Source organism: Etheostoma spectabile, chromosome 14, assembly GCF_008692095.1.
Source record: "Etheostoma spectabile isolate EspeVRDwgs_2016 chromosome 14, UIUC_Espe_1.0, whole genome shotgun sequence".
NCBI lineage: Eukaryota > Metazoa > Chordata > Actinopteri > Perciformes > Percidae > Etheostoma > Etheostoma spectabile.
In genome coordinates, this window is record NC_045746.1 from 1,791,606 (window position 1) to 1,798,408 (window position 6,803).

A 6,803-nucleotide genomic window follows, 5' to 3' on the forward strand; every position below is an offset into this window, starting at 1 on the left:
AGACTCATAACGTCAGTGTTTCTGTAAAAGTAAACCGGTTGAAATGTCTGTTGAAATTCCAGCTATACTTTAACACATCGGTTGAGACAGGTAATTAACCTTATTTCTATAGGGTCTCAGGTAGGTACTGTAAGTTCTATGAGTTCTACGTCAATTTTTCTCAACAAGTAAGTAAATATATAGAGATAATTTTATCTTTTATTACTGCCTTCAGTTTAGAGCCAAGCATTAGAAATGTATATAATACTTTATCTAACCTGTGGGACATGGCATTGGACAAGAGGTGTTGAACATGCCTACGCTCTATGAAGTCCATAACATCCGGGATTGAGTCTACGGTTTATTTCTTCTGCCTGTTTTGACATCGTCGTCGGCTCTGTGGTTTGCGATGCATTGGCAAGGCGCCGCCGCTGGACTGGAGGACACTACGCCAACTCGACCTGTGTATTTAGATGTTGCCACAACCATGGGGTAAAAGGTTTTGGTTCAGGTTTAGGAGGGGGAGTTTTGACTCCTAGTTAATGCAAGTAACGTACTAGTGGAAGTAGAAAATAATAATGATAATAATTGAACATTTCGATTTCACTGAGAGCTACTCCACTCCAACAGGTGGCGGTAATCAAGCAAAACGGCCGCCGACCACTGTTAATGTGAAGAAGAAGACGAAGATATGCGTCACGTTCAAAACAAAAGTTGCTTCCGCTCTGGTCGCCGTGTCTTCAGGAAGAGTCTCAAATACTCCCGACAAGGACGACCAAACGTCAAGTAACAAAAAAAACATCTCCCTCCCAATGTCCAGTGAGGTTGATAATGAAGAGCTCCGATGTCTCCAGCATTAACCAGGACGCTCTTTTTCTCACCACTAAAGCTACAGTAAGCTGCCGTTTAATGCTAGCTAAACATCGGTTCACCGAGCACTGCTAACTTGCGTCATTCATCTGCCTGCTGTGGCTAATAGGGATTAGCTCGCCGTTAGCTTCACGGTAGCTAAGTGTAAATGTGGCTGCTCCAGTTTCCATTTGAGCTCCACTTACCGTGAGTTTCTCTTTTGCTGACTCTGTGTTGTGTTTTTGAGGAGCTGTTTGTCCAGCACCTGGCTCTCGCTTCATTCAACGGTCCGGGAAAGAAACCAACACTCTATCGTACAGCGACCTGGCTCAAACCGCGCAGAGGAGAAGGAGGTTTTCCACTTTCTTACAGGTGAGACCCAGCCACAGGCTGGTAACGTTAGACCTACAGGGACTTTCTGAGCACGTAATGTTGGGCACTACTAACCTTCTCATACTATAACACATCAGTTTAATAAGTATCTACCTAAAATGAATGCCGTCTACTACAAAAGCCATGCAATATCTCATCACCACGAAGGTTATAATCAATTTCATGGTCATTTGGATGCTGTATGGGAGTCATGGAGATTCTGTACTGAATATATTTGTATGTGGCTCTATGTATATCTATAGTCAACTCAATGCACAAACTAATCTCCCAAAATGATTATAAAGTTAAATCAACACCTCAGTGAAACATTATATATATATATATATATATATATATATATTATAATAATATATATATATATATAATATATATATAGAAATATAAATACCATACAAATGTGAAATTACATGTACTTATTGACTAAACCAAGTATTAGGAAGAAACAAAGTGGTCCATTTTATATAAAATACCAAGTGGTTCATACAGTAATCAACAAATGTTTTTTTTCATGATGGGGTAGCTATATTCGGTTATTGACGAATACCTTTTTTTTCAACACAAACTTGCACCGCTTTGTGTTTCTTTGCAACAATCATAAATGGAAGTTGCCACAGTCTTATTTTTTCTGCAACAATTTTAAAGCAGTTTTTGTCGTAACCTCTTCTACCAAGGACAACAATAGCTTTTAAGATCTATTTCCACAACCATTCATCATTATTCAGATGCTATAAACATAGTTTCACATCACTTCACATTGGTTCTGCAGGAATGGCATTCTGCAGTACAGTTAAAGGATAAATAGTGACTATAAGAACAAGTTTGACACATTTTAATATTCTCTTTTATAATATCCTCCAAAGAAGATTCTGGCTCGAGATTTTCTTCAATCTTTGGACCAAATGCAAGATGATGATGATGCTGACTTTTAAAAAAGAAACTGGTTACATTCACAGATGGTATCAAATGCACACGTCCTGCCATTCATTAAATGCACTAGCAGAGAGATACACTGAACTTTTTCTAATGCTTTTTTTAAGATACATTGACAGAATTCTGCTGTAGGACTTATGCAAGACTTTAGGGGACACAGAATTGAAAGTAAAGCCACATAGGTCAAAGTAAAATCAAGTAAAGACATAGAAATTATCTTTAAACACAACAAAAACACCTCTTAGAGGTACATAGAAGTTTTACTGTATGTCTAAGATAAATACTGATGCCAGAAATCAAATGTGTAACAATGGCTTAAACAAAGCAAGTCTTAGATGAATCATAATGCAATCACCCCTTAACATTTGGAATTTGTTTTGCATTTGGCCTGTATTCCCAAACTATCTGAAGGTTTTGTGGTAGCATTTCTTTTAAGGTCCGGGTTGTTTTGCATGCACAATAATCAGAGGAGTAAATTGTTGTTTTTTCTTTATAACTTGCAGGCCTATATGGGCTTTACTCCATGTAGCGGACCAAGATGTAATGGGAATCCATTCCACACAGGTGGTGCACAAAGTCTCAGTTCCAGAGTTGTTATTGCCTTTTAAATAGGATTGGGTTTTAGAGTGCTATCAAACATTAATTTCAAAGTCAATATACTGATGTTAATATTCTAAGTTACATATGATAGTAAAGTAAAAAGAGATCTGTCATGTTGATTGTGTGTAGTTTATCAATCTAAATACTTGAAAGTATAAAAAACCTCCTTTTTTACAGCTTCACTAAAGCAAGTGAACATGCTGCATCTTTCCAAATACAAATTCACACTCAAGCTTAATAGATGTGAATATTTAAAGTGTATATAGAACTGACCACCTTACTATAGCATCATCCTCATGCATTTACAAATTGTTTAGATTTGATATTAAAATAAAGATTCATGCTGTCTGATATTCATTGTTACACCGCATGTATTTTACACCACAACTTTGGCCAAAATATATGTATGTAAATGCAGTGTATATATTGTCGAATGACGTTTTAAACAGTCAGTCAGTTGTTCTGTTTTAAGCTAGAGGCTGATAGCAGGACCATCAATTCTCCACGTGAAACATATTGCTAAGTGGTAATATAAAACATGAGTTAACAGCTACATGTTCATCAACTCTCCCGTTATGTGAGGTTTATTTCTCTGATTCCAGTTTACGGATGCCACTTTTAGGTGCTTCGATGAGATAAGGTGCAATCAAATGTTTTGTCCTCATACTACGGACTAACATAATCCTGAGCATGCATACATATGCTACATTGTTACATGAATATAAAAACAGCACACATAAGGCAATGTGGTTGCATTGTCACTGTTGATGAGTTTGTTGAGTCGAAGCTGTATGTCAAGCAGAGTATTCTCTAAAGTAGAAAATGATTCTCTAGGTTGTTGCCATGTGCTCTCTCCATCTATGGTCCCTTGTGTTGGCAAGATGCTCCTTCATGCTGAAAGAGAATGACAAACCACAGTAAATGTCTGAGACTTGGACACATTTACACACTACTCTGTGTCCCCTAGCCCCCCCCCCCCCCATTCATAAATGTCAAAGTAATGAGTCTGTTCGCTCCCCTCTAATAGAATAAAACACTGAATTGCGTTAATTTCTACAGCTGTTTTCATGCCACAGCCTCGTCTCAGCCAGATCTCCCGACAGATGACTCTTGCAAAACACTGGACATGACTCAGCTGCTTGTTTGGCTGCTGTTTCCACTTCTTCTTTGGCATTCAAGCATTGTTGTTTCGGCCAAACAAGTAACACTGATCAGGGATCTGACTGCCTCACTATACAATAATTTAGGAATAACTCACAGCTGGCTTTGGATCAGTATTTACCAGATACTTGAATTGATACTTGAATTTGCCCCTGTAAAGTGGCTTGTAGCTGAATTTTGTGACAGGTCTCTGGAACGTATGGTTCTAATGTATTAAATATAAATATGCAACAACAGAAAGCCATATCACTGATATTTGTACCTGCTCCTATCCATTAAAAAAACAATTTAGTACAAATTGATATTATCCCCACATCTTTTTTTAATCACATCGTTGTTCTATTAAATTAAATATGCTTCAACCCCCTCCCACCCAGTCATTTTCATACAACCCCTGAGGGTATAATCCATCAAATGGTCCATGGACTTTGGTTCCTCACTAGTGAGTATCCCCTGCTCCTTTCCTCCTTCCTCGTTTCCTCCCGAGAGGCAAACACCTTTTCCATGGTCTGTATAGTTTCTACCACATCCAGGTGGTCTGAGTGGATCCCCGGACCTCCTCTCTGGCTTGGTGTTCGTAGGAAATCCTCCCTCTTCCAACCCACTGGTGGTGGACACAGCCTGCAGGGCAGCCCTGTTTTGGAGAACAAGCAGACGGGACCTGGCAAACTCTCAGGTCCAGCTATGTTTTCCCAGCAGATTGGAGAGATGGTGGTAACCAGAAGGCTGGGTGCAGTTGACTGGTTTTCCTGGGGTCTCTGTTATGAACGGCTGTCAGCAGGGAAGCTGTGAAGCAGGTGCAGAAGAGATGATCCAGAACCCCACTCCCAATCCTCAAGGTTGGTTCCCCAGACTCTTGTTCAGTGGCAAAAGTAGGAAGAGGCCCCGCTGCTCCTACACCCTCTGCTGGGAAGCGACCCCCAGCAGGAGGGAGACAGACAGGCAGAGCAAGGCCCTGCTCACTGCCCCGGTAGCATCTCCAAACTGGCTGAAACATGAAGTTTCAGCTTTATTAAGACTAACACACACACACACACACGCACGCACGCACGCACGCGCGCGCGCGCGCAAACGCACGCACGCACACACACACCACACACACACACACACACACACCACACACACACACACACACACACACCACACTTGTTTCCATGTGGTCTTTTAATGTAACACAGCTATTGCTTTTTCACACAACAGGTCTCCCTTTTTAAGAGCCATACATATATCACGATTCTTGAAATAAGGGACAAAACATGTCCCCATCAAAATTTGCAATTGCTTAAAAAACAATAAAATGTTTTAAAAAAGCTTTAAAGTGAATATGAAAGACTATGTAGTTTAGACCCTTAGTTTATAATTTATATTATTTCATAGTACTTTTCTAAATACCGGCACTGTACTATGAAAGTCCGTGCAAATGAACTCGTCTCAGTAGAGGTCACAGTACCAAACTGCAAAAAAAGAGTTTAAAATTAACAAAATGCACAAATATGAATTAAGGTTAATTGCATGGCTTAATAAAATATCACAACATACTTAAAGTGAACATTGCATTATTTTGTACATTAACACAGCCTTTCAAAATCTGTCATCATTCACGTCAAATTTTTTCAAAATATTCAGCAAATTAGTTGAAATCCTCGTGGTCAAGCTTTTATGTGTCAACACTGTCTTCAAAGTAGGGATGATTTCATCAAGAATTTTAAAATCTATGTTGGTATTTTGGTTTAGTTTAGTGGCAGCTGGAAACTGAATAAAATCAAAATGGCTACATAACTAGACATGATTAAGTTGAAAAAACATGTTGTTTTGTCAACTCCGTCAGACGTCAACTCTCTCAGATATTTTGTCTGACGGTGTTGACATGTAAGCTGACGGAGTGGAAAAGTTGCCCAAATACTTATTAAGTAATGTAGAACAACTAGATAACATGATAATATTATCTAAGTATACATGTTGATTGACTTAACAATATCTTATATATCTAAATGCCAATAACTTTAAAATTGTTTATGTGTACTGCAGGCAGACATAGACAGAAACGGTCAGTGGAGGAGCAAAGAAAAAGAAACAGGAGTACCAGAGAAAAGGAGAGAAAGAATTAACAGTGATCAGAAAGCAGAAGAGACCAGTAGAAAAGGAGAGACAGAGATGGAAGGACAGGGTCCAAAACCAAAGGTAAAACAAGTAGGAGAATTAGGACCAAGAACAAAGAGGCACGCAGAAAGTATTGGAGGAAAGCAAAGAAAAGGTCCAGAGCTATGCAAAATAGACGGCTAAATAAAATAGACACCCACCAGAAAGTCCTCTGGACCAGACTGTTGAGGAGCCTACTTCAAGCAGGCGTGCCCTTGCAGCTGAGAGGGAAAGGAGAAAAAACAGGAAAAGACATTCAAGGGAGATAAAAGCATTGAAAGAAAAGGTTAAGAAATTAACAAAGAGCAACAAAAAACTAAGAAAGCAGGAAGTCGAAAAAAAAAAAAAAAGGGCCAGGAAGAGCCGTCCATTGGCATGTTGATGGAGGAGATGGAAGACGAGTGGGAGAAGTGGGGGACTCGGTTGAAGAAATGGAAGATTGGTAGATGAAAGGAAGAGAAGAAATGGAAGGTCCTGAGGGTGATATGTTGACATGACTATCAGCAGTATTGAGACGGTTGATTGGCTTGCAGTGGTGTATGAGGATCATGGTGGTGGGGAAGTCCATTGATCTAGATAGAACACCACGATGTGAAAGTTGAGTTTATGCATCCTCGTGGTCCTACTGCCAATTTTCCACCAAAACATGGGAGGAGGATGTCTGTTTTTGTCCAGTGAAGATTTCATTTTAAAACTGACGGGACAGCTTGTCCCGTCCAAGCAAGCCGGACCAGGGAACTCTATGCCATAGC

The 6,803-nt window shown here is 39.6% G+C and overlaps 1 protein-coding gene and 1 pseudogene across 1 annotated transcript in view; both read left to right on the forward strand.

Moving 5' to 3' along the window:
• si:ch211-57n23.1 (uncharacterized) overlaps nucleotides 1–6,803 on the forward strand; it is a 34,182-nt gene that overhangs the window by 23,520 nt on the left and 3,859 nt on the right. The window lies entirely within an intron of this gene.
• LOC116701987 (chromatin accessibility complex protein 1-like) lies at nucleotides 558–2,150 on the forward strand (annotated as a pseudogene).